The following is a 26,656-nucleotide window of genomic DNA, read 5'->3' on the forward strand; positions in this document are numbered from 1 at the left end:
GATCTGAGTGCTGCAATTACAAGGGAGGGGGTATCTGATCTGACATCTGTTATTACAAGGGAGGGAGGTATCTGCTACCCCCATCTCCCTCCCCCCCTTTTGATAGCAGACCTCAGACCACATACCTTCTCCCCTTATAATAGCAGACGTCAGTTCATACCCACCATCTCTCTCCCCCTTGTAATTACATATCTCAGACCACATACCACCTTTCACTCTCCCCTTGTAAAGCAGACCTCAGTTAAGACCCACATACTTCATCTTTGTAAGTGTAGATCACAGACCACATACTCATCCCCACCCATCCCCTCATTGTAATAGCAGACCTTGATTACATTAACTTATTATTCTTGCCAGACACCGGGCTGTACTGTCTCGTGACTGTCAAGTGATTGTTGCGCAGCGCCAGGTGACAGTGCGCCACTATGTGCACTGCATCTTGAATACAGTGAGGCACCCGGAAGAACATGAGAGGGGAGTAAGTATGAGTCTTCTCCACTTACCTGCCCCTGCCGCATGGCACAGCTAAGGCGATTTCCTTCACCACCACTCCTCCAAGTGAAGCGATGGTGCAGGGAGACGCGAGCACAGTCCTAGGCAGTAGGAAAGCAGCAGGCCGCATCCTTGGTTTTGTGTTGACTGCATCTCCGATCCCATGGCTACCCCGCTGCCTGGCACCTTCACTTTATAAGATGTGACTCGCCCAGGGGGATATGGGGGACTCGGTACCCGGGCCTTTACCTTCTTGGGATGTCACGGAGGTCGGCTCCCGGGCCCGTACCCTGGGGTCACTCTTAAAAGGGGGTTGTTGCTTGAAGGGATCATAAACGGTTTTGTCTCGTGACGCCATCTGTGGTTCCTGGTAATGGGTACCAGCGCTGCTGCAGAACCCCGGGGGTGATGGGATGGCAGCTGAGATGTTTCTGCTCCCCACAGGCGGAGCGGGCCCCGGGGAAGGGTTGATGGAAGGGATGCAGGTGAGAGGTGACACAGCGGGTCAGGGGAGAATAACAGGCACGCACACAGGGGATTCGCTTCAGTACCTTTACTGGTGTAAACAGCAGGTATGGTCCAGGGTACTTAGTAGGAAGGGTGCACTTCTGGACTCTCCCCAGTGAGCGGGTAGTAGGCCCCCTGATCCATTTCTTCCTCTCTCTCTCTGAAGCTCCTGACCAGCCTGGAACTAGGCCTAGCTTCTGTACTGTTTCACTCTCTCACCTGTCTGCTTGGTAGTAAGAACTTTTCTCTGGCTACCACAATCCCTGGACGCTGGGGCCTTCGTGGTTCCTAGTTCTGTAGATGATTGTAGCTTCAGGTTGACCAGGGGTCTGGAATCCTCCTGGTTATTCCTACTGGGCATAGAGGACCCTGCAGGCACGGACCCGGTGTCCGGCTTGTGTTCTGGGATGAGCTTAAGATGCTCCTCTGCCCCCTTAACTCATTTCTCCTCTCCTTGCCTCCGGCCACGCTCTAGGCCCTCAGGCTTCAGCACATGCTTTAGGCCTTGGCTTGCCCTCAGCACAGCAGCTCAACCGGTGCTGCCTCTTCACTGATCTCTAGTGCCAGCACACTTTCCCTACCTAATTCCACCCTCCCGTATATATACCCCTAACAGGGCTCCCTCTGGTGGTATGAGGTGGAAGGGTGGAGGTGTCTGTGTACACTAATGGCCTCTTGTGGAAAAGTCCGTCCATGCACCCATTTGGGTCCTGTGGTACCTGTGTGTAGCAGGGTGCCACAGATGCACTGTGCTTCACCTGTGTTTTTGCCCCCTTTTTTGGGGGAAAAATGTATCTTATAATTAATGTTGAGCCACCCCCGTAGTGTTCGAGTTCGGTTCGGTTCGTCGAACACCCGTGTGTTCGCCGAACTGTTCGTCGAACTGTTCGTCGAACACCTTCGAACACCATTAAAACCAATGACAGGCAAACAAAAACACATAGAAACACATAGAAAACACCTTCAAAGGTGTCCAAAAGCTGACAAACTGCTCAGAAGACATAACTAACACATGGAAAAGTGACAAGTACATATAGTCATGCGAAAATAAAAGAGGTGGAGGAGTAAAAGGAGGGGGAGACACAGATATAGGCATGTCATGCCCTTCTAAAATCCAAAAAGTGAGAAGCCGACACGGCCAGTCCGCTCCTGCCCGTGCCACCTCCGTGTCGCCGGGTTTGTGCCAGAGCCGCGGTGAACCCTGACGGCCAGCCCCCCTCTCCCAATACTGGTGCCTGTCCGCTGGTGGGTCGAGCGAGCCCCCCTGTGGTGGAGGCAGCTCTAAGCTTTTTAATTTAAATTGTCTCTCTAATTTGAATGAATACACTTTAAATCCATTTACAAGGATCTATTGGAGGGCAAGTCTCATGCCAGCAGCCGCGGTAATTCCAGCTCCAGTAGCGTCCACTAAAGCTGCTGCAGTTAAAAAGCTTTTATAAGGATCGAGCTCGGCTGTCCACCGCAAGGCATCCTACTGCCAGTCCCAGCCCCTATGCCTTGGGGTGCCTCCTGATGCTCTTCACTAAGTATCCCATGGTCCCGAAGCATTTCCTTTGAAAAAATTAAGTGTCTAAACTACAGGTGGTGCAGCTTGCTTAACAGCCGGGATAATCCGCTCACTAGCAGACACTGCTACTAGGCACAAAGTATTTCCTGGGCTAGATGCAGTTAAAAATTTGTAATTAGATACTCTCGTTGGATGCTGAGAAAGCATTCCATAGAGTCTCCTGGCACGCCATATATGATTCTCTTAAAAAGCTTGGGGTAGGGGTCTAGGGGACCCTTTTATAGCCAAAATCACGGCCCTGTATCGCAATACGTCACCTAGGCTGAAGATAAATGGAACTGTAGCACCCTGAGGGCTCGGTTGCTACAGACGTATTGCACCTCACCCAGAGGTGTGATATCTCACTCTCAGGTAAGGATGGAGTGTGGATCAGGACCCGACACCTGCATGCATTACACCACATTGCCGTGGGGCAGGGCGACCAATATGTCCCTGAGATGGGCACGACAGTCCCTGTCCCTGGCTGGAGTGGGGGGAGGGAACACTGAGGAAGGGGAACCCTGTAGTGCAGGAGCAGGGAGGAAGCAGTTCCTGGGTGCATTGAGAAGGGAGTATAAAAGGTGGGCACCATCTTAGTTCAGTGCAGAGAAGTCTGAGCAGAAGTGGCAGGGAGCAGGGGCTCTGCATGAGCTCTGCTCCGGAGGCGGGCCTAGTAACAGAGGCCCAGGCCTGGAAGAGGGAGAAGGAAGGAAGAGGAGCGGAGAAGGCTCCAGGAACGAGGAATGAAGGGATCCCAGGGGTGCGGACGGGCGAGTCGCCACCGCACGCCCGAATCCACCTGCGTGGAGGGGTCAGGCCAAAGGGGGAGACCGGTCCCCGAACTAGTGGAGGCAGGAAACGACCCTCAGCTAGAAACCGGAGGCTCTGACATTTTATGTGGCGCAGCCCCTCGCTACACCCGCTAGGAAGGCACCACATAGGGTCAGGGAAACTGGCGCCAAGTTTACCAAGAGGAGGCCCGAGGCAGCCGGACAGAAGTGTTGGTAAGAAAGGCCAGACAAAGGACACACAAAGGGGGTCCTGTGAAGTGCTCCAAAGTTATCTGGGAGTTGTCTGAGCCCCTCACCTGGTGAGCACAGTACGACGTGGGCAGCCGTTACCTGCAGACGTGGTCTGGATAATAAGAACTGTGAGTAAAGGCCCTGAACTGCATCACTGACTCCGTGTCGTTACTGCTGCTGCCCTGCACCATCACCCCCATCCTCCGCATACACTGCCCTGAGGCTATACTCCTCCCGTGGGGAGTTATGCTACGCTCTGCTGCACCCACAACACCAGCCTCAGTGGTCTGCCCTGTAGCGGCGGTTCACTCTGACCGCAATCCACGGGTGGCGTAGTCGGACATTTAAACATGAAAACCACATAAATAGTTCCGCCACTGGTTTGACCGCCCTGAGCCACGGAACTGGGTCGCCGCCACGAAGACTACAACCACCAGCATGCACCAAAAAGGGTCCGGCTCCGGGTGTCCCAAGGCCCAGGGGGTGCGTCAGAACATTTTCATCACCTTTCACAATCACCAATGGGACAAGGCAGTGATGTCCTCTGTCCCCTCTCTTATACATCCTAGTGACGGAGCACCTGCTCTCATCAATTCGCCATAACCCCAATATTAGGTGGATTGAGGTGGGAGGCACCGAGTACAAGTGCTCTCTATTTGCTGATGATGTCCTAGTATATATCACTCAATCACATATATCCATCCATGCTGTTATGGCTGAAATAGATCACTTTGTTACATGGTAAAATTTTAAAATCAATGCAGCGAAGTCTGAGGCCCTCGATGTCTCCCTCCCCAAATCCATATAGGATTCCATCCAGTCCAACTTTCCCTTTGCCTGGCCCTCACAGGGTATCAAATACTTAGGAATTCCTATTCATAGAGACCTCTCCCATCTATGTTATCTTAATTTTGGGCCCTTTATTGAACAACTCCATACAGACCACGGTTGGCAAGTTAGAACTGTAAGATTCACTACGTGAACCACTGGTGTTTTGTGGAAAAGCACATGTACACTGCGTTCCAAATTATTATACAAAAAGTGTTTAGGAGTGATAAGGGAAGAATTTGTTTGTTTGTCAGTTAAACTCATTGATGGTGATGTGTGTCAGGGCTCTTTATATCACTGTAAGCAATTGCAGACACCTGTGCTAATTAGTTTGGCAGGTGTGTCCAATGAAAGGCAAGACTACTTAAGAAGGCTCTCTCACATTATTAAGCAGCCTACATTTTCTGCCAAAATGGGAAAGAAAAAGGATGTGTCGGCTGCTGAGAAGCAACAAATTTTGGAGTGTTTAGGTCAAGGCATGACTACAATCAACATTGTGCGATGATCAGGATGAAGTGTCTTGGCAATCAAGAAGTATGTAGCTGATTCACAGTACACACGTGTGCGTGCTGATAAGGGCAAATTGAGGACTCTTTCCTACAGGCAATTACGTCAGGTTGAAAGAGCAGCGGCAAAAAAGCCTTGTCATAGCAGCAGACAAGTTTTTGAAGCTGCTTGTGCCTCCAACGTCCCCCGAACAACAAGATGCAGGGTCCTTCAGAGGTTTGCAGCTGTGCATGCGCCATCCTGTCGACCTCCTCTATCCACTTCACACAAGCAGAAACGGCTCCAGTGGGCCAAACATTACATGAAGACTGATTTCAAAACTGTTTTGTTCACGGATGAGTGCCGTGCAGCGCTCGATGGTCCAGATGGATGGAGTGGAGGATGGCTGGTTGATGGACACCCCACGCAAACACGGCTACAGCGCCAACAAGGAGGAGGTGGAGTAATGTTTTGGGCTGGAATCATGGGGAGAGAGATTGTCGGCCCCTTTAGGATCCCTGAAGGCGCTAAAGATGAACTCCATAATGTATGTGGATTTTCTCAAACAGCACTTCCTGCCATGGTTCAAGAAGAAGAACCGTGTATTTCACAGCAAGATCATTTTTCTGCATGATAATGCACCATCTCATGCTGCACATAAAACATCTGCATCTCTGGCTGATATGGGCATAAAAGGGGACAAACTTATGGTGTGACCCCCATGCTCCCCTGACCTCTACCCCATTCAGAACCTTTGGAGCATCATTAAAAGGAGTGTCTATGATGGCGGGAGGCAGTTCACATCTAAGCAACAGCTCTGGGAGGGTATTCTGTCCTCATGCAAAACAATTGAAGCAGAAACCATCCAAAACCTGACAAATTCAATGGACGAGAGAGTTCAGAAGCTCCTTTCGAACAAGGGGTCCTATGTGAAAATGTAACATCACCTAGAATAAAGTTTTGAGTTGAAAACTGTTTGATTTCAGTTTCTAACAACCTGCTAATGCTTATAATTTCAAAAATGACCATTTTTTTGGTCTTTATTAAAATGAAAAGGTTGATCGAAAAGTTTGGGGGATCTAAGAGTGTGGCAACCCAGTAGTCATGATTACTTCGAATTCTGACAATATGAGGGTCATGCTGCAGGTAGTGCAGCAAGAAGGCACTTATGTGCCTTGCGCATCTCGGAGCCCCAAAATTATTTTCCGGGCTAGATGCAGCTAAAAATTATTTTTAATTTTAAATCTGGTGAAGCTTTAGTATAGATGGCCTAATAGGATCAGTGCTGCACACTGCTACTGTTAGAACCTTGCTGTTAGGTTTTTTTTCCTTTGCTGGTCACATGACCTTGTTGGCCTATTTAATCCTGCTCCGCCCTTCTGGCTTTGCTGGACTTCATTGTATATCTACTTTCTAGCTAGCCTGTGCTCTGTATCTAACTCTGTTAGTTTGCTTGGTCTACGGACCTCTAGGTTCTATCTATTTTGTTTGTTCGTCTGTCTGCTGCTATTTCTGTTAGGAGGTGTCCCATATTCCTCCCAGTCCTTAGTACTTGTAGGGATTCCCTCCCCAAATCTATAGGTCTCCGTACAGACTAGATTAGGACTTTAGCAGGTCTGATCGCAGGATCAGGTTCCCTGTTACATCGTAGGGATTCAGCTGAGTCTTATAGTAGGGACAGATCTCCTCTCTTTCCTTAGCTTTGGTAGCAGAACATAACAGTAAGTCCAGCCTGTAAATTCTCTAAGGAAAGATTTTTTTTTGTGTTCCATCATGGTGTCGGTTCAGGATTTGGCTAAACACCTGCAGGGACTCTCTCTGGAAGTGGCCGAGCTCCGTCAGCACGTGAGTAACTGTCCTGGAGCATATTTCTTGGAGCCTAAGGTATGTTTGCCGGATTTATTTTTTGGTGAACATCGAGAATTTTTTTCATTTAAAAATGCTTGCTTATTGTATTTTCGTTTGAGACCCAAGTCCTCTGGGGATGAATCCCAGCGCGTAGGGTTCATAATGTCACTTTTGCGCAAAGAGCCTCAGGAGTGGGCCTTTTCTTTGCAACCTAGTGATACATGCTTCAGATCAGTGGATAGTTTTTTTTCTGCTTTAGGACTATTATATGATGATCCTGACCGTGTGGCATCAGCTGAGACTGAGTTGAGACGTTTAAAACAAGGATCAGGTAATATGGAAAAATATTGTACACATTTTCGTCGTTGGTCCACTCAAACAGGGTGGAACGATTCTGCTCTGAAAAGTCTATTTCTTGCTGGGCTCAGTGAAAAGGTTAAAGACCTGCTAATTGCTTATCCTACACCTGAGGATTTGCAACAGGCTATGCAATTAGCTATACGGGTGGACAGAAGACTGCGTGCTAGGGTTAATGAGAGCAAATCCTCTGCTATGTCAGTTTCTGGTTATGATAATGTGTGTACTAACAGTGGTGAACCGATGGAGATTGGATCGGTGGCACCTCGCTCTCAAGAAAAACACCGTCGTTTTTCAGAAGGCTTGTGTTTCTATTGTGGAAAATCTGGTCATTTGATTAAAGGCTGTGAGCTTCGTATGAAGAAAGAAAAAAAAATGGTCAGTCACGCCCGTATTGCCTGTTTAAATTCCAAGGGTATATTTTTAGCTGCTTCCACGATTGCTCAGGAAAAATTAATGGAATTTCGGGTGTTTGTTGATTGCGGGTCTACACTGAATGTTATTGATGGGGGATTCGTGGAAAAACTCAATTTAAAACCTGAACCTTTATCATCCCCCATTGCTGTGGTTTCTGTGGATGGCTCCCCTTTGAAGAATATTACTCTCAAGGTCAGTGAATTTCCTCTCACTATTAATGGTGTTCACCATGAGAAATTGGATTTGGTAGTGTTGAATAACTTGCCTTCTCCAGTAATATTGGGTTTGCCCTGGTTAAAATTTCACAATCCTGTACTGGATTGGTCTACCAGTGAAATTAAATCCTGGAGCCATAAATGTTATGACAAGTGTTGTAACGGGCGTATTGCAGCTTTGGATAGGGGAGAATTGCCTGTTCCTATTCAGGATTTTTGGAGAGTTTTTTCTGAGAAGGAATCGCAGGTTTTGCCTCCCCATAGAGACTATGATTGTTCTATTGAATTTGTCCCTGGAGCGACTCTTCCTAAAAGTCGTTTATTTAACCTTACTATTCCTGAGAGGAAGGCTTTGGAGGAATACATACAGACAAGTTTGGCCGCCGGTCACATTAGGCCCTCTAAGTCTCCTGTGGCGGTTGGATTTTTTTTTGTAAAAAAAAAGGACGGCGGTTTACGTCCTTGTCTGGATTTTCGTGAGATTAACAAAATTACGGTACGCAATCCTTACCCACTGCCATTGATTCCTGATCTGTTTAACCAGTTATTGGGGGCCAAGTGGTTCTCTAAAATTGACCTTAAGGGGGCATACAATCTGTTGCGCATGAAGGAGGGTGATGAATGGAAGACTGCTTTTAACACTCCTGTGGGTCATTTTGAGAATCTGGTTATGCCTTTTGGTCTTACTAATGCTCCTGCATTTTTTCAGAATCTGATTAATGACATCCTTAGACCTTTGATCGGTAAAAATGTGGTTGTGTATTTGGATGACATTTTGATTTATTCGCCAGATCTGGAGTCTCATTGGCGGAGCGTGCGTGAGGTATTACAGTTATTAATGGACAATTCGCTTTTTGCTAAGCTGGAGAAATGTGAGTTCGCTGTACAGAGAATTAGTTTTTTGGGCTACATTATCTCCAGCAAAGGTTTTGAGATGGATCCGGTTAAGGTTCAGGCTGTGCAGGAATGGCCTAGGCCTATTGGTTTGAAATCAATACAGAGGTTTTTGGGTTTCGCCAATTACTATAGAAAATTCATAAAAAATTTTTCTAGTATTGTCAAACCTCTGACTGATCTCACCAGGAAAGGTGCTGATGCGGTTCAGTGGTCTTCTGAGGCCATTGAAGCTTTTGTGTATCTCAAGGAGAGGTTCACCTCTGCTCCCATCCTTATGCAGCCTGATGTTACTAGGCCGTTTTTGGTTGAGGTTGATGCTTCCTCTGTGGGGGTTGGCGCAGTATTGTCTCAGGATAACGGGGATGGATTACATCCCTGTGCATTTTTTTCAAAAAAATTTTCGGAGACTGAATTGAATTACGATATTGGTAATCGGGAATTATTGGCTATTAAACTCGCATTTGAACACTGGCGCCACTTCTTGGAAGGTGCGGAATTTCCCGTTCAGGTTCTTACGGATCATAAAAATCTGATATATCTTGACGCTGCCAAGCGCCTGAATGCCCGTCAGGCTAGGTGGGCACTGTTTTTCTCGCGGTTTAATTTCTCCGTTACTTACATCCCTGGTACTAAGAATGTTAAGGCGGATGCCTTGTCTCGCAGTTTTTCTCCCATAGTCGGTGCTGAGAAAGAGGAAAACATTTTACAAGAAGGTGTTGTGATAGCTGCTTTAGACTCCGTTTTGGAAGATGAGATTCTTAAAGCTCAGGAGAATGCCCCATCTAACACTCCTCATGGGAGGTTGTTTGTGCCTGGGACCTTTAGGAGAGATTTGTTTGTTGAGTGTCACGAATCTCGGTTGGCAGGTCATCCCGGAATCTCTGAGACCAAGAGACTGGTGGGTCGCAGTTTTTGGTGGCCTGGATGGCAGAAGGAAGTCATTAAGTGGGTGCGCCAATGTACTATATGTGCTAGATCTAAGTCCTCACATACTCCTGCTGCGGGGTTGCTTTGTCCTTTGGAGGTCCCCAGTGCTCCTTGGACACATTTGGCTATGGACTTTATAACTGACCTTCCCCCCTCTGAGGGTTTTACTGTCATCTGGGTGGTCGTGGACCGTTTTAGCAAGATGTGTCACTTGGTTCCCTTCGTCAAACTGCCCTGCGCTAAAACTCTCGCTAAGGCCTTTGTCAAGGAAATTGTCAGACTTCATGGCGTTCCTACTGACATTGTTTCTGATAGGGGTCCTCAGTTCGTGGCTCGTTTTTGGCGTGCCTTTTGTGACAGGTTGGGAATTCATTTGTCGTTTTCGTCCGGATATCATCCTGAATCTAATGGCCAGACAGAAAGGAAAAACCAGGATGTTGAGCAGTTCTTGCGTTGTTTTGTGGCAGACAATCAAGAGGGGTGGTCTGAGTTTCTGCCACTTGCCGAATTTGCTCTGAACAATCATACATCTTCTTCTGCTGGTTGTTCGCCTTTTTTTTGTTGTTCTGGGAGACATCCGTCGTTTGGGTCGTTCTCCAAGTTGGGATCTGCCGTGCCTGAGGAGGAGAATTTTTCCGGTGATTTGGAAAGAGTTTGGACGGATGTGCGTGGTAATCTTCAGGAGGCCAACAGAAAATCTAAAGACTACTTTGATAGGAAACGACAGGAGGTTTTGTTCGCTGTTGGTGACATGGTTTGGTTGTCCTCTAGGAATCTGCGGTTGAGGATTCCTTCTAAGAAATTGGGTCCCAAGTTTGTAGGGCCCTTTAAGGTGCTTCAGGTTGTCAACCAATCTGCTGTTAGGTTGGAGGTTCCTACCTCCTGGAGAATTAATCCGGTCTTTCATGTCTCTCTGTTAAAAAAAGCTGTTGTGTCGGATGGTGACGCCTCTGCCTCTGTTCCTCCGGTGGTGGAGGACGGGGAATATGAAATTTCTCGCATCCTTGACTCTAGACGGTATAGAGGTAGTTTGCAGTATCTTGTGGCCTGGAAAGGTTTCGGACCCGAGGATAACTCTTGGGTGAGGTCAGATGATGTTTCCGCGTCCAGACTTATCAGAGCGTTTCACAGGAGATTTCCTGATAAGCCTGGTCCTAGGGGATCCGGAGGATCCTCTTAGAAGGGGGGGTACTGTTAGAACCTTGCTGTTAGGTTTTTTTTCCTTTGCTGGTCACATGACCTTGTTGGCCTATTTAATCCTGCTCCGCCCTTCTGGCTTTGCTGGACTTCATTGTATATCTACTTTCTAGCTAGCCTGTGCTCTGTATCTAACTCTGTTAGTTTGCTTGGTCTACGGACCTCTAGGTTCTATCTATTTTGTTTGTTCGTCTGTCTGCTGCTATTTCTGTTAGGAGGTGTCCCATATTCCTCCCAGTCCTTAGTACTTGTAGGGATTCCCTCCCCAAATCTATAGGTCTCCGTACAGACTAGATTAGGACTTTAGCAGGTCTGATCGCAGGATCAGGTTCCCTGTTACATCGTAGGGATTCAGCTGAGTCTTATAGTAGGGACAGATCTCCTCTCTTTCCTTAGCTTTGGTAGCAGAACATAACAGCTACAAAGCCCAAATTATTTTCCAGTCAAGATACAGATAAACATGATTAGTAATTTGAAAGCTTAAAACGGTTGGTAGGGTGATTTTAACCAATCATCAAGCTTTTACTCTCCCCAGGATGACACAGGGGTAGAAAAGTCGTTTCGGATCCATGATTTGTTCATCTTTATGAACGTGAGTCTGTCTACATTATCAGTGGAGAGCCGCGTGCGCTTATCTGTCAGCACACCACCAGCAGCGCTGAACACACGTTCAGACAGAACGCTGGCTGCGGGGCATGACAAGATCTCCAAGGCGTAAGTGGCTAGCTCCGGCCATTTATCCAGATTGGAAGCCCAAAAAGAGCAAGGGTCCAGTGACACAGTCGTGGCTTCAATGTTTACTTGGAGATACTCCTGTACCATCGTCTCTAGGCGTTGACTATGTGTCAGACTTCTTGTCTCCTGTGGCCTTGCAAAGGATGGGCTAAAAAAGTGGTGAAATGATTCCGCAAAATTGATGTTACCAGCAGATACTGTGGTTCTGTTACGGTTTGAGTGCTGAACACTTGACGGTCCCACGGTTGGCAAGTTGGAACTGTGAGATTCACTACGTGCACCACTGGTATTTTGTGGAAAAGCACATGTAAGATTCTGCAACAGTCTCTGCTGATACTCCTGCATGCGTGCATCCCTTTCTATGGCAGGAATAATTTCTGCAAATTTACTTTTGTACCGGGGATCTAACAGTGTGGCAACCCAGTAGTCAGGATTATTTCTAATTCTCACAATTCGAGGGTCATGTTGCAGGTAGTGCAGCAAGAAGGCACTCATGTGTGTTGCACATCCAGGAGCACCAAGTCCCTGTTGTGTTGGTGGCAAGGTAACAATCATGCTTCCTTCCTCTGTCCTCTCCCCCCAACCTCGCACAACAGAAATGTGATCAAGGTCTCCCTCATCTGATGAGACTTCCATCAGTTCGTCCTCCACTTCTTCCTGGGCTCCTGCACCTTCCTCACTAGTTTGGCTGCTACCATGCGCCCTGGTAAAACCATCTCCCCCACCCTCACATGCCTGCCGCCTTGGTGCTGCCGACCGTCTGGACCTTGCAGATGTTAGCCCTTCCGCATACAACTCCTCCTCCTCTACTTCCTCCACCTCCTCTTGTGCCACCACCTGACTCCGAATTCTGTTTAACATGTGCTCCAGCATGTAAATCACCGGAATAGTCATGCTGATAATGGCATCGTCAGCACTAAACATCTTCGTCGCCATTTCAAAACTGTGCAGAAGGGTGCATAGGTCCCTGATCTGAGACCACTCCTCCAGCGTGATTTGCCCCACCTCTGAATCTCGTTGGCCCAGGCTATACGTCAGAACGTATTGCACCAGGGCTTGTCGGTGCTGCCACAGTCGCTGCAACATGTGCAGAGTTGAATTCCACCGGGTAGGCACATCGCATTTTAGCCGGTGAAGTGGCAGGCCCAACGACTTCTGTAGAGATGTAAGTCGCTGAGCTGCGGGATGCGAACGGCGGAAGTGAGCACACAGCGACCATGCCCTCTGCAGAAGGCCATCTAGTCTGGGATAGTGGGCTAAAAATTGCTGGACAACCAGGTTCAACACGTGAGCCATACAAGGCACGTGTGTGACATTGCCCCGGCGAAGGGCCGCACCCAGGTTTGCAGCATTGTCGCACACGGCCTTCCCTGGTTTCAGGTCCAGTGGAGACAACCATTCATGAAATTGGTTCTCCAGAGCTGACCACAACTCCTCAGCTGTGTGACTCACATTTCCCAGACATTTCAATGTAAAAACCGCCTGATGACGTTGAGCCCTACTTCCAGCATAGTAAGGAGGTGTGCAGGATCCCTTCTGCGCAGTTAGAAAGCTTGTGGAATGACCAGACAGGCTTTGGGTGCAGGTGGAAGACCGAGAGGAGGTTGAGGAGGCAGAAGCAGTGGAGGAACTTTGACATAAAGAGGATTGACGCACAACTCGTGGGGACGGCAAGACTTGGACAGCAGCCCCTTGTCCTGCTGTCACCATAGTTACCCAGTGCCCAGTCAGAGACATGTAACGCCCCTGTCCATGCCTACTCGTCCAAGTGTCTGTGGTGAAATGCACCCTGTCACACACAGAGTTTCTCAAAGAAGCGGTGATGTTGTGTGCGACATGCTGGTGGAGCGCAGGCACACCTTTCTTTGAGAAGTAGTGCCGACTGGGCATCTGGTACTGGGGCACTGCGACGGACATAAGGTCTCGAAAATCCTCTGTGTCCACCAGGCGGAAAGGCAGCATTTCTGTAGCCAAGAGCTTGCAGATGGTGAAATTCAACCTCTTAGCTTTCTCATGGCTCGGAGGAAATGGTCTTTTACTTGTCCACATCTGAGGGACCGAGGGCTGGCTATTGTGCTTAGACGGGGTTGATAAGGGTGTCCCCGGCAAACTGCCGGTCTGTGAGGAAGATGCAGGCGGACATGTTAGGTTGCCTTGATCCAAAGGTGGTGCTATCGATGTCGGACAGCGCTCAACACCAGCTGGTGTTACCACCTCCAAAGAAAATGATGACCTGCCAATCACGCTGGCTGTTGCGGGTAAAGAGGTGGCAGGTCTGCGCCCCAAAACAGGTGTGACTGCTGTCCCCCCAGTCACAGAGGATGAAGAGGCCGCGGATGCACAAGATATGGCAGACGGTGATTGGCCCGGCCGGCTAGGCCGCATTGTAGCACACTGAGCTTCCCACTGCAACTTATGCTTCATGTCCATGTGCCGGTTCATGCATGAAGTACTCAAACTATGTATTTTTTGGCCTCTACTTAGCTTTTGCTGACAAATGTTACAGATAACACGAGTTGGGTCATCTTTATCGATCTGAAAAAATGCCCAGGCTATGCAAGGCTTAGCACCCATGCGACCTGAAGAGCCACCACGACTTGTGGTGAGAGGCAGAGTTGTGTTTGAGGATGCAGTTGTTGACGTGCTTCCAGTACTACGTCTCTGTCCAGGAAAGCGCAACCTGACCTCGTCATCACTAGCATCTTCCTCCACCTCCTCTGCTGACCTCATCTCTTGGCTGACTGTGGGTTGACAGTAAGTGGGATCTCCGACCTCATCATCATCACCCTGTGCGTTATCACACCCGTCGTCCTCAGAGCCAACCTGTTCCTGCCCTGACAAAAAACTAAAGTTGTCGCTCCAATCAGGTATTTGAGTCTTATCATCGTCTTCCTCATTGTCTCCACCAACAGGAGTTACAGTTTGGGAATGAGGGTCTACATTATGGTCAGAACCTTCTGCGTCTGGTCCTGGATCCGACTCATAAAGATTCTGGGCATCAGTGCAGATCATTTCCTCGTCTGGATTCACAGAAGCGCTGGAGTCGACCTCTGATTCCCAGGCTATAGTATGAGTAAACAGCTCTGCAGACTCAACCATCTGTTCTACCTCATACTCAGACGGGCAGCTGGAGATTTGGGAGCTGTGAGGAAGCAAGTGCGATTTGGGTGACACCTTTGAGGACTGGAGTATTTGTGATGTTGAAGTTGATGTGGAGGAGAGCCCACTTAAAGGAGCACTTGATATCCGTTGAAGCACCTGCTGTTTTTGTGTCTCATCTGGAATTTGTAGCGATTGGCGTGGCCGTAAGAAAGGGATCTTATCACATTGTCCGCTAAAAGAAGTAGACATTTTAGTTTGGCTGGAAGATGGTCTTTCTTCTGCAGATGTTACTGTTGCTTTAACACCTACCCCACGGACACAACCTTTTTTCCCCTTCCCAACACGCCTATTCCCCTTTCCACCAGCAGCAGGCCTTTTTCCACTCATTTTGGTGGTTAACTAATTCACAACTCTGGAGTTGTTTGCACAAAAAAACAATGGATGGTAACCGAGCAGAGCTGAGTGGCCAAACTGTGGTATTAGGCCAAAACTATTGGCTGGGTTAGATGCAGAAAAAAATTATTTTGAATTTACAACCTGATGGAGGTCAGTATAGATGGACTAATACAAATAGTCCCACACACTGCTAGAAGCCCAAATATTTTTTCAGAGGTACTGTAGATGCAGATAAAAATTATTTTTAATTTGCAACCTGATGGAGGTCAGTATAGATGGACTAATAGACCAAGTCCCACACACTGCTAGAAGCCCAAATATTTTTTCAGAGCTAGATGCAGAAAAAAATTATTTTTAATTTGCAACCTGATGGAGGTCAGTATAGATGGACTAATAGACCAAGTCCCACACACCGCTAGAAGCCCAACTATTTTTTCAAAGCTAGATGCAGAAAAAAATTATATTCAATTTGCAACCTGCTGGAGGTCAGTATAGAAGGACTAATAGAACAAGTCCCACACACTGCTAGAAGCCCAAATATTTTTTCAGAGCTAAATGAAGAAAAAAATTATTTTTAATTTGCAACCTGATGGAGGTCAGTATAGATGGACTAATAGACCAAGTCCCACACACTGCTAGAAGCCCAAATATTTTTTCAGAGCTAGATGCAGAAAAAAAATATTTTTAATTTGCAACCTGATGGAGGTCAGTATAGATGGACTAATAGACCAAGTCCCACACACCGCTAGAAGCCCAAATATTTTTTCAGAGCTAGATGCAGAAAAAAATTATTTTTAATTTGCAACCTGATGGAGGTCAGTATAGATGGACTAATAGACCAAGTCCCACACACTGCTAGAAGCCCAAATATTTTTTCAGAGCTAGATGCAGAAAAAAATTATTTTTAATTTGCAACCTGATGGAGGTCAGTATAGATGGACTAATAGACCAAGTCCCACACACTGCTAGAAGCCCAAATATTTTTTCAGAGCTAGATGCAGAAAAAAATTATTTTTAATTTGCAACCTGATGGAGGTCAGTATAGATGGACTAATAGACCAAGTCCCACACACTGCTAGAAGCCCAAATATTTTTTCAGAGCTAGATGCAGAAAAAAATTATTTTTAATTTGCAACCTGATGGAGGTCAGTATAGATGGACTAATAGACCAAGTCCCACACACCGCTAGAAGCCCAACTATTTTTTCAGAGCTAGATGCAGAAAAAAATTATATTCAATTTGCAACCTGCTGGAGGTCAGTATAGAAGGACTAATAGAACAAGTCCCACACACTGCTAGAAGCCCAAATATTTTTTCAGAGCTAAATGAAGAAAAAAATTATTTTTAATTTGCAACCTGATGGAGGTCAGTATAGATGGACTAATAGACCAAGTCCCACACACTGCTAGAAGCCCAAATATTTTTTCAGAGCTAGATGCAGAAAAAAAATATATTCAGTTTGCAACCTGATGGAGGTCAGTATAGATGGACTAATAGAATGATGCTATGCCCAAATGATTTTACTTCACTAGGTGCAGTAAAAAAATTGGTATTCTATACACAGGTGTTATATCTTGCAACACAGATAGGCTACTCCACTGACTAACACACTCTGCAATAGGCCAAAAAGGATTAGCTTTGCTAGATTCAGCCAAATGCTGTGAAAAAAACTTGCACAGCACTGGCACAGACCTGCCTGGCAAAAACTGATAGGAACTCATGTAACCTAGTCCTGAAAAGGACTCCAATTACAATTAGTCTTTACTCCCACAACCTATCTATTTAAGAGCACAGACCTCCCTGATAAAAGTCGTAGGAAATGCTGTAACCTAGTCCTTAAAAGGACTGCAATCACAACTATTCCCTACTCCCAAGCTATCTGTATATTTGTGCGAAAATTGGCTTGAAATTAACAAGGTATAGCGCACACAGCAACAGCGGTGCCGTCTAACACGCAGCTGCAGCAGTGAGAAAATGGTGGCGACGGGGAAAATGGCTTGGTCTTATAGGGCAAGGACATGTGACATACACTGCCAATGACACATGCCCTTGCTTGTGTGAAAAAAAGCACTTCGCTCCGTGTGTGCGCTGCTGATAGGCTGACAGATTGCACCTCCCTCTGCAAATGCGGGAAAGAGAAAAAAAAATGGAGATCTTCATTGTTCCTGCAGAGATCCATCCCCTGCCCCTCCCCCCACCCCGCTGTACACTCAAACTGCGTATTAACATTAATTTTCATCATTACTGAGAAAAATCCAGTTATGATTTTGGTGCACGAACAGTTATCGAACATAACCTCGAACAGCCGAATTTTTCTCAAATTGTTCGTGTTCGCCGAACGGCTCGAACACCGCCCAAAACAGCTCGAATTTGAGATTGGCGAACAGTTCGAGTAGAACAACGCTCATCTCTACTTATAATGTGAAAAATAGGGTATACTGTTTGTAGAACTGTTATTAACCGCTATATGATCACATTAAAATTGGTCTTCGTGTTTGTACATATATATTTTTTTTTTCGTAACCGATATTTACATCTTTATATTTCGTTGCTGGTGTGCCACTTGTTATGGGACAATCAATTTACATGACTCTGGCCTATTGATCAAGTTAGTAATCTTTGGCTTTGTGCCCACGATGCATTGTTTAAGCGTTTCCGCAGAGGAAAAAACGCTGCAGAAACGTTCAAAAAATGCATGGTAAAAGGCCTGCCATGTTCCCCAATGATAATCCGCATGTGCTGTGTGTTATGATCTGCAACATAAACTAAGGAAAGATAGGGGAAAGCTGTCCCTACTGTAAGACTAAGCTGAATCCTTACGATGTAGCGGGCTGCCTGTTCCTTGTGAACAGACCCGCCTTTGTCCTCGGCTAGTCTGACCAAAGACCTATAGAAATAAGGGAGGGGTCCCTAAAAGTACTAAGGACTGGGACAAAAATGGGACACCACCTAACAGAAGTTGCTGCAGAACGCAAAAGACAAACTGACAAAAAGTACTAGAGGTCCCAGAGGACCAAGCGAACTAGACAGAGATAGGCACCGAAGCACCTGGCTAGAGAGACAGTCAAACAACACTGAAGCCCAGCAAGGCCAGAAGGGCGGAGCTGGAATATGTAGGTAGATGGTCACGTGACCGCAAAGCACAAGATAGAAAAAACTAACAGGAGGGTTCTAACAGTACCCCCTCTTTTATGAGGATCCTCCGGATCCTCCAAGCCCAGGCCTATCCGGAAACCTCCTGTGGAAAGCTTTAACAAGCCTAAGTGCAGAGACATCATCCGTCCCTACCCAGGAGTTGTTCGGGACCGAAACCCTTCCAGGAGACAAGATACTGTAATCTCCCTCTATGCCATCTAGAATTCAAGATACGCGAAATTTCGTATTCACCACAGGAGGAACTGTCACAGTGGCGTCCCTATCAGATACGTCAGCCTTTTTCAACAAGGAAACATGAAACACAGGATTAATCTTCCAGGAAGTAGGGACATCCAACCTAACAGCACACTGGTTAACAACCTGAAGCACTTTAAATGGACCCACAAACTTAGGACCCAGTTTTATAGAGGGAATCCTCAACCGCAGGTTCTTCGAGGACAACCAAATCATGTCACTCACAGTAAACAAAACCTCATTACGTTTCCTGTCAAAATACTTCTTGGACTTTTTGTTAGCCTCTTGAAGGTTACAATTTACATTAGTCCAAACTCTCTCCAAATCACCGGAAAAATTCTCCTCCTCCGGCACCGCCGACCCCAATTTGGAAAACGAACCAAAAGACGGATGTCTCCCAGTACAACAAAAAAAAGGAGAACACCCAGCAGAGGAGGATGTACTGTATGATTGTTAAGAGAAAATTTTGCGAGAGGCAGAAACTCCGACCACACCTCTTGATTGTCCGCCACAAAACAACGCAAAAACTGTTCAACATCCTGGTTCTTTCTTTCAGTCTGTCCATTTTACTCAGGATGATAACCAGACGAAAATGACAAATGGACTCCCAACCTGTCACAAAAAGCACGCCAAAAGCGAGCCATAAACTGAGGTCCTCTATCAGAAACAATATCCGTGGGAACGACATGGAGCTTGACAATCTCCTTAACAAACGCCTTAGCAAATGTCTTGGCGTAGGGCAACTTAATGAATGGAACCAAATGCCACATCCTACTAAAACGGTCCACGACCACCCAGATGACAGTAAAACCCTTGGATACAGGAAGATCAGTAATAAAATCCATAGTGAGATGCGTCCAAGGCGCACTAGGAACCTCCAGAGGGCAAAGCAACCCCGCAGCAGGAGTATGTGAAGCCTTTGACCTAGCGCACACAGTACACTGACGCACCCACTTGATGGCTTCCTTCTGCCATCCAGGCCACCAAAATCTGCGACTGATCAGTCTCTTAGTCTCCAAAATTCCTGGATGACCTGCAAATAGAGACTCATGACACTCCACAAACAAATCTCTCCTAAAGGCTCTAGGCACGAACAACCTCCCATGGGGAGTGTTAGATGAGGCATCATCTTGAGCTTTCAGAATCCCATTCTCCAAAACGGAGTCCAAAGCCGCCACCACAACTCCTTTCTGTAATATGCTCTCCTCCTCAGCACCGACCGTAGGAGAGAAGCTGCAAGATAAAGCATCGGCTTTAACATTCTTCGTACCAGGGATATAGGTAACAGAAAAATGAAACCGAGAAAAAAAAAGTGCCCACCTAGCTTGACGGGCATTCAAGCGCTTGGCAGCATCCAGATAGATCAAATTCTTATGATCTGTGAAAACATGAATAGGAAATCTAGCGCCTTCCAAAAAATAACACCAATGTTCAAACGCGAGTTTAATAGCCAGCAACTCCTGATTTCCAACATCATAATTCAGTTCGGTTTCTGAAATTTTTTTCGAAAAGAAGGCACAAGGATGTACTCCACCCTTGTTCTCCTGAGACAAAACTGCTCCGACCCCCACCGATGAAGCATCGACCTCGACCAAAAAAGGCTTGGTCTCATAAGGCTGCATAAGGATAGGGGCAGAACTGAACCTCTCTTTGAGATACTCAAATGCTTCAATGGCCTCAGTAGTCCACTGGGCCGTATTTGCACCTTTCCTGGTGAGATCGGTTAGAGGTTTAACAATTACAGAAAAATTCTTAATGAATTTCCTATAATAATTGGCAAACCCCAAAAATCTCTTTATAAATTTCAAACCAATAGGCCTATGCAATTCCTGCACAGCCTGAACCTTCACAGGGTCCATCTCAAAGCCCTCGCTGGAAACAATGTAGCCCAAAAAAGTAATTTTCTGCACAGCGAACTCACATTTCTCCAGTTTAGCAAAGAGTGAATTATCACCCAATAACTGCAAAACTTCACGTACACTCTGCCAATGGGTCTCTAGATCTGGTGAATAAATCAAAATGTTATCCAAATACACAACCACATTCTTACCAATCAGAGGTCTCAGGATGTCATTAATAAGGTTCTGAAAAAATGCTGGTGCATTGGTAAGACCAAAAGGCATCACCAGATTCTCAAAATGACCTACCGGAGTTTTAAAAGCAGTTTTCCATTCATCACCCTCCTTCACACGTAACATATTGTATGCCCCCCGGAGATCAATTTTGGAGAACCACTTGGCTCCCACTAACTGGCTAAACAAGTCAGGAATTAACGGTAATGGGTAGGAATTGCCTACGGTAATCTTATTAATTTTTCACGAAAATCCAGACATGGACGTAAATCCCCGTCCTTTTTTTTAACAAAGAAGAATCCAACTGCCACAGGCGACTTAGAAGGTCTAATGTGACCAGCAGCCAGGCTAGTCTGCATATAGTCCTCCAAGGCCTTTCTTTCAGGGATAGTCAGATTAAACAAGCGACTTTTGGGAAGAGTAGCTCCAGGAACAAACTCAATGGCGCAATCATAATCCCTATGAGGAGGTAAAACTTGTGACTCCTCCTCCAAAAAAACCCTCCAAAAATCTTGAATAGGTGCAGGTAATTCCCCTTTTTCCTCAGCCGCAATGCGACCATTACAACATTTATCATTGCACTTGGGACTCCAAGACTTAATCAAATTAATAGACCAGTCCAATAAAGGATTGTGCAGTTTTAACCAAGACAATCCTAGAACGCCCGGAGAGGGTAAATTATCCAAAAAAAATCAAGTCCAAAATTTCTTGGTGAACTCCATTGATAGTGAGGGAAAATGCAGCAGTCTTGTGAGTAATACATTTCAAAGGAGTGTTATCAATTGCAACCACAGAAATAGGTGATGACAAAGGTTTGGATTTCAATTTAAGGTTTTCCAAAAACCCTTTATCAATCACATTAAGTGTTGAACCACAATCCACAAATACCTGAAATTCAATCAAATCTCCCTGCAGAGTAGTACTCCCAGAAAGAAATACTCCTGCGGAGCGTAAACAAGCTATACTGGCGTAACTGACCTTTTTTTTTTCTTTACTTAAATGACGCTCACAATACTTAATCAAATGATCAGCCTTACCACAATAAAGACATAAACCCTCGGCGAATCTCCGGTCTCTTTCCTGAGAGCGGAGTGACATTGCCCCCACCTCCATTGGTTCTCCGCTGTCAGAGCAGATTTTCTGGGAACTAGGACCTGGCGTTACAGGAGTTTTTACATCATTCACCCTGGACCTCAGTCTCCTGTCCACACGAACAGCTAACTGCATAGCTTCCTTCAGGTGCAGGGAATGCAATTAGCAAATCCTTAACCCTTTCAATCAGACCAGCAAGAAATAAACATCTCAGCACAGAATTATTCCATTTAACTTCTGAAGCCCATCTCCTGAAGTGTGCGCAATAATTTTCAACATCATCAGACCCCTGATTCAAACGTCTAAGTTCTGATTCCGCATCACTGCATCTGTACATGCGGAATCCATGCGTTTCAATGTGCAGATGGTACCCGGGTATGGAGGACAGGAGACTCTCCTCCGGACCCGGGTACCATAGAACCTGTAAAAAAAAGAATAAAGTAAAAAATAAATATTATATTTACCTTCTGATGGCCCGCGGTGCGCTCGTCTTCACTTGCCGGCAACTCGCAGTGGACTGAAGGACCTGCGCTGACGTCATAGTCATGTGACGGCAGGTCCTTCAGTGTAGTGTACCGCGAGCTGCCGGCAAGCTAGGACGGATCGAATCAAGACTCTGGAGGCCATCAGAAGGTAAGTATAGATTTATTTTTTATTTTTTTAACATTCTTAAGGTCACAGTATATAAATCCATGCCGTTTGCATGGATTTATATAGTGTTACCAAGTTGACAAGCACTTTCCAAGTGATGCTAAAATCGCTTGGAAAGCGCTTGTCAACCCACATGCGGAAATGCATGTGAAGAACGCTTCACATCCGCTTGTCCCTGGCAGGAGAAACGCATGTATAATTCGCATGCGTTTTTTCTGCCAGGGAGATGCAGAAACGCTCAGGAAAAAATCCAGAGCATTTCTGCATCGTGGGCACATAGCCTTAGATTGCTTGATGGGAGGTATGAGAATCACTAAACCTCCTGGCATTCCTGGTTCTTCCTTTGATTAGTTAGGCTGGCCAATGAAAAGAAGAGTTGGGAATCCCGAGAGGTAAGGAAATTTTCAGGCCTCCTGTCAAGCGGTCACAGATTGACCTGTCTGATGGACTGGAGACCTGTGAATCAATTCTCCCATCTCAGATTGGCCTCAATTCATCATTGCCTTTGCACCTGTTTTTTTGTGTAGTTTTATGTGTTTTGTGCTTGTTTGTTTGCACCCAGTTCATTATTCTATTTGAGTACTTTTTAAGTCTATTTCATATGTGCTCACCTGTTTTTTTGTCTTTCCACTTTTTGGGCAGAGTTTAGTGATTCCAGATGTTTTTGCCTGATTCATCAAGTGTGAATTTTTAAAAAGTCTTGAAATTTAGTGCAATTTCACTACAGTTCATACTGGTGTATTTTTGAACATGCAAGAAATTTGTCTCATTTTCATGACTTTTGTTGCCAAATTGCAACTATTGGCGCCAACTAATGCCACAAGACAAAAATGGAAACAGACTTAAAAAAGCATAAATAATAAATTGGGGCCAGAAAATAGAAGCAGCCAATTATTGTTGCAACTGTAATATTTGTTTAATTATTGTATGTCTGTTCTTCTGTTTTGAATGGAAATCTTTTAAATGCATAGTAAAACTAATACTGTGTCTTTTGAACCCACTGATGCTCATTTCATCTATTATTTAGAAATTATACAAAGAGCATTGTTAAAAAGGTAATATATGATAATTTGCTATTTGGTGCGTGTTCCATAACATAGCTGATTAGGAATTTTTATTCAAATGGATTATGGGATTGTTAGTCCAGGAGGCTTGCACCGTGAGTTTTTTAAAATTTTTTGCTTTTTTTTTTTCACTTAGTGCTGCTTCATTTAGATAGATAGATAGATAGATACATTTGCAGTCAAATACAGTGATTAGATATATTTTGGATACATTGATTAGACATTACATCATTGCTAACAAGTTTGTTTTATTTTTTTATCATTAGTGTTTTACCTTTTTTTTGAGTGACATTAAAATGTGTTTCCAGTTGCAAATGTGTAAAATTAATGCTTTTACTAAACATGACCATAGTTTTAACATAACAGTATGCTGACCACCAGCAGATTAGAATAAGAAAAATTTATTTTCGCTAAATGCTGAACTACAACTACCAGAAAATCCTGTTTTCTCTTTTAGCTTAAGACGGCCTTTCTTTAATGAGTTTCCCTGTAATGTTTGAGCAAATCACAACAAAGCCAAAATTTGGATTTTTTTCTACTAATTTCCAGTCAAAATGTTGGCTGTTAATCACTATTTTGCTAAACCGCAACGAGCCACCCAGAGGTTAAAACATAAAAAAAAATGTTATACTCACCATACCACTCACTTCTCCAGCCCCTCCGCTACTCACCCTCATCTGTGAAGTCTTTGTTGCATCTTCTTATGACGACCACGAGCGCTGGAATCCTGAGTCTCTCCATGCTAGGCCTGGACTTAATGCTCTGATGAGGCCGGGGATGGTTCAGAGTAAGGTTACATCTATACCTTCAGTGTGCTTGCTCAGAACTGTCCCATATCTCATCAGAGCTAGAAGTCCTGGCCTAGTGTGAAGAAACATGAAGATTTAGAGCTCATGGTAGCGATCAGAAGACGCAACGAGGTCAGGACAGGTGATGGTGAAATGCGAGGGGCCGGAAATGTGAGAGATAAAGTGTGTTTACATTTTTATTTTTTAAATTTTTTACATCTGACATTTATTATGCAATGGGGTCTAGAGATATCCCACAGAATAATAAGAGACATTCAATTCACAGAGAATAACTTCTCTGCAAATCGAATTTCCTGGAAAAATCTGTCCGAACAAGCAAATTTGACTTTTGTCAGATACGCTCATCTTTACTATCGAGTGTGAGAGCCACGTGCAGAAATATATGCACTTAAAAGCCTTGGCATACATATATATATTCTTTATAACAGCTGTCCACATACTCGTTAACTGCAAGCATGCAAATGTACTATATCAAAACCTCTTTGAGCACCTATCTGTACTTGATGTAAGATGTGTGTAACAGGCCCATGGCTATTTAGCTGGCATATCCCTTTAACAACAGCAATTAAGTGAATGAATACTGGAGAAGTGGCTTCTATTCCTCTCCCATCTTGACCCCTTGCAACTCAATTCCAGAATGTTGTTGTGTTACTATGACAGCCTGGAGCCTGTTCAAGGTTCATGTTGCTGCCATCTTGATTCTCATATAAAGCAAAGCCAATGGCTTGGCTTCATTTCATATTGGTAAACTGGCAGTATACTGGAATACTAAAGTATTGCAGTGTATTGTGTACAAGCGTAATAAAAGATTGCAGATTCAAGTCCACTTTAGGAGCTATAAAAATGGAAAAAACAGCTACAAAAGTCATAAAGGTTATGATATACATTTAAGAAAATCTAAAAGTTGAAATCACCTTCCTTTTTCTTTTCCAAAAATAAAAATCAAACTGCTAAATTGCTTTTTTTGTCAACTTGCCTTTGGAAATAAATCGATTAAACAGTAAAAAAATGTATGATCCCAAACTGGTTCCAATAAAAATTATAACTTGCCATGCAGCAAAAGAAAAATAAATGAAACAGTTTTGGGCCTTAAAAAATGCTAATACATTTCTTTTACAAAGTTGAGAATTCTTTAAATACAGTAAAATATAAAAAAAACTGATATTATCGTAATCCTTATGATCTGGAATATCATATTGCAAGGTTATATTTGCTACACAGAAAAACGCCTTAGGCTGTGTGCCCACGATGCGATTTTTAAGCGTTTCCGCAGCGGCAATTACGCTGCAGAAACGCTTAAAAAATGCTTGGTAGAAGGCCTGCCATGGTCCCCAATGATAATCCGCATGTGCTGTGCACATGCTGTGGAAATTTCAGCTGCGAATTATCATTGCGGAAAACGCAGCACTACCAATTATTTTGCGGAAGTGCTGCATTTTCACCGCCATTGACTTGTATTGGAACGCATGACATCCGCATCACTGGATCTGTACATGCGCATTCCATGCATTTCAATGTGCGGATGGTACCCGGGTCTGGAGGACAGGAGACTCTCCTCCGGACCCGGGTACGATAGAAGCTGTAAAAAAAAGAATAAAATAAAAAATAAATATTATACTTGCCTTCTGATGGCCCGCAGTGTGCTTGTCTTGGCTTGCCGGCAGATTGCGGCAGACTGAAGGACCTGCACTGACTTCATAGTCATGTGACGGCAGGCCCTTCAGTGTACCGCGAGCTGCCGGCAAGCCAGGACGAATCGAATAAAGACTCCAGGGGCCATAGGAAGGTAAGTATAGATTTATTTTTTTATTTTTTACCATTCTTTCAGTCACACTATATAAGTCCATGCCAGTTGCATGGATTAATATAGTGTGACCAAGTTGTCAAGCACTTTCCAAGTGATGCTAAAATTGCTTGGAAAGCGCTTGACAACCCGCATGTGGAAACGCATGTGAAGAACGTTTCACTTCCGCTTGTCCCTGGCAGGAAAACGCATGTACAATCCGCATGTACAATTCGCATGTACAATCCGCATGCGTTTTTTCTGCCAGGGAGATGCAGAAACGCTCAGGAAAAAATCCGGAACATTTCTGCAACATGACCACATAGCTTTAAGAACAAAACTTAAAAACCAAGAGCAGAATTGTGATTTTTTTCATCATATTACAACATTTTTTCCTTGGTTTTCAGTACTTTATATGAGAATGTGACTGATGTCATTCAAAAGAAAAACTTATCTTGCAAAAAAAAAACAAGCCCTCATATGGCTATGTCGACATACAAAAATGTAAAGCCACTTGGAAAAAGGGAGGTAAAAAAATAAAGTATTAAAAAAAAAAGAATTAAAAAAAGGAATTTAAAAAAACCTTGTCACCTTGGGTTATTAGCACAGATATGCAAATACATTCTAACTGGCTAAAAGTACAAGGAGCTGATGAATGCATTAGATGTTGTTCTTATGTGACATTAAAAGATGATCAGAGATTATCTGTAGCAGGCTTCATATTTCCAGTTATTTATAGAGTGGACAAGAGATTTTATTTTTCAGCACTCAATAAATGTAAAATGAGAAAAACTTGAGCGTAAATCTTAACAGGAATTACTAA

The 26,656-nt window shown here is 44.9% G+C and overlaps 1 protein-coding gene across 50 annotated transcripts in view; it reads right to left on the reverse strand.

The window, feature by feature from the left end:
- The window catches only part of TRDN (triadin), a 1,346,604-nt gene that overhangs the window by 1,319,330 nt on the left and 618 nt on the right, over positions 1-26,656 (reverse strand). The window lies entirely within an intron of this gene.

This window comes from Phyllobates terribilis, unplaced genomic scaffold, assembly GCF_046119375.1.
Source record: "Phyllobates terribilis strain yellow unplaced genomic scaffold, ASM4611937v1 Scaffold_3__8_contigs__length_932513732, whole genome shotgun sequence".
Classification (NCBI taxonomy): domain Eukaryota; kingdom Metazoa; phylum Chordata; class Amphibia; order Anura; family Dendrobatidae; genus Phyllobates; species Phyllobates terribilis.